Source organism: Neophocaena asiaeorientalis, unplaced genomic scaffold, assembly GCF_003031525.2.
Source record: "Neophocaena asiaeorientalis asiaeorientalis breed wild unplaced genomic scaffold, Neophocaena_asiaeorientalis_V1.1 scaffold407, whole genome shotgun sequence".
In the NCBI taxonomy this organism is placed as follows: Eukaryota; Metazoa; Chordata; class Mammalia; order Artiodactyla; family Phocoenidae; genus Neophocaena; species Neophocaena asiaeorientalis.
The window spans coordinates 1398073-1399228 of record NW_020174060.1 but is presented as its reverse complement, the minus strand read 5'-3'; positions in this window follow the sequence as shown (position 1 = coordinate 1399228).

The following is a 1156-nucleotide window of genomic DNA, read 5'->3' as shown; positions in this document are numbered from 1 at the left end:
GGGGGGGGGGGGGGGTGGTCCAGGGTCTCCACCCGAGACATAAGCAACCAGAAACCAGGAACAGCCACTGCTGTGACCGCCCCCCAGTCTTGACGCCTCCTTGGAGATTTAGGTCAAATGATACTTCTTGGTAATGCCTCCCCAACTTCCAGAGTTTGCTTTCTGGCCTCTGTTGCTGCTGGCATGTTTTTTGTAGTTGCTGCACCAGCAGCTACCTTCCCGGGCTTCTGTTTGCATTTTCCAGTCAGTCTCCCCCGCCCCCCCCGCGATGGACCACGGCTTCCCGGGAAAGCTCTGGTGTTCCTTCACCTCAGGGACCATGGAGCTGAGAGCCTGGCTACTCAGTGAATCTTGCCGAATGAACCAGTGAATGAATGAGAACCGAAGGAGTTAGATTCTTTGATCTGGAACCCAAGAAAGAAAAGATCATTGTGTTATGAGCATCACGTTTGCACGATACTCCTGGTGGCCATGAGAACTGGAAATAGGAGAGGTGGTCCAGTTCTTCCTGTCTATCCCCGTATTTGTTCTTTAGGCAAAAGCAGTGCTTTGGGCCTTGAATTTCAGCGGGATTTGCTCCTTTGAGTCCTCTCGTGTGACACACGCTTCCCCAGCCCCCAGGCCAGTCTGAGGAAGGACGCCGCAGGATGTGAGGGTGATTACGACAAGCACAGCAACCAGACCTTTGGATCCAAGCCTCGTCCAGAAGAATCCCAGGCATCTCGGTGTCCAAACGCCTCCCTGCATCTGATGGGCCCGGGTCGCACAAACATTCTCCCTTCAGCCCTTGAAGAGAGAGCTGTTCAGAGGTGCAGGCTCATGTGGCTGTGGCATCACCGTCTCCATTTCCCTACACCGACCCCCTAGTGGTGCCGTAGCTCAGAAGTGCACAGCCTCCATTCAAGGGGCAAAGGCACCCAAGAGCCTCTAGCACAGAATCAAATGATCTTCATTATAACCGCACTCTGAATAAACAGACACAAAGGGCTCTAAGTTTACAGAAGTTTGAACTCCTGTACTTTCTCCATTAGAGAAACAACTTTACAAACTACACCTCAAAACAATATAAAGCCACGTTAATTTGATGTGAGGGACGATGCTCTTTGGCTAAACCAGACCTCTAATGTTTAATAGCAAAAAAAAAAAAAAAAAAAAA